Genomic DNA, 912 nt, shown 5'->3' with positions numbered 1-912 from the left:
GGACCGCTCGCCGCCGCCGCGCTCCGGCGTGGGGCGTCGCGGGGCGGTCTGACTAGGGCCACGCCCAGTGCTCGCGGCGCTCCGCTGTCCCTCCCTGCGCTCCGCCCGCGTCGACCTCGACGTCGGCTTGCTCTCCAGTCATCATCCGCAGCTCCCCATTCCGGCCATTCATCGCGTCGTTCGGATCCTCCGCCGTACGTTTCTCTCCTGCCCCCCCACCCCCGCACCGTCCCTGGCTCGCCGTGGCGTCTGCGCCGGCGTCGGCTCCGGCCACGGAGGTGGTCGCAACATCGGGGGAAACCCTAACTCCTGCCTCCCCACCTTGCTGGATGGGCCGCATGCCCGTGGGCCACGTTGCTGCTAGGCCTGGGCCGCTTACTTGGGCCGCACCTCCCGCTTGTCGGCCCAATCTGGGGCGATCAACTAGTGGGCCGGCCTGCCCGCTCGCGCGGCCAATATGGCCCCCGGCCGGTTTCCCCCATCACCCCACATCGATCCCACCCGTCCCCAACCCGACCCAAACCCTCACACGCTCCCTCCCCACCGCCAGTGTACCTCACTCTCTCCCTACGCCGCTGCCACCGGCCAGTGATACGTCTCCAACGTATCTATAATTTTTGATTGTTCCATGCTATATTATATTCTGTTTTGGATGTTTAATGGGCTTTATTTTACACTTTTATATTATTTTTGGGACTAACCTATTAACCGGAGGCCCAGCCCAAATTGCTGTTTTTTTGCCTATTTCAGTGTTTCACAGAAAAAGAATATCAAACGGAGTCCAAACGGAATGAAACCTTCAGGAACGTGATTTTCGGAACAAACGTGATCCAGAGGACTTGGAGTCTACGTCAAGAAAGCAACGAGGAGAGCACGAGGCAGGGGGCGCGCCTACCCCCCAGGCCCGCCCTC

This window comes from Aegilops tauschii, chromosome 2, assembly GCF_002575655.3.
Source record: "Aegilops tauschii subsp. strangulata cultivar AL8/78 chromosome 2, Aet v6.0, whole genome shotgun sequence".
Classification (NCBI taxonomy): domain Eukaryota; kingdom Viridiplantae; phylum Streptophyta; class Magnoliopsida; order Poales; family Poaceae; genus Aegilops; species Aegilops tauschii.
Note: the sequence above shows the minus strand (reverse complement) of the source record.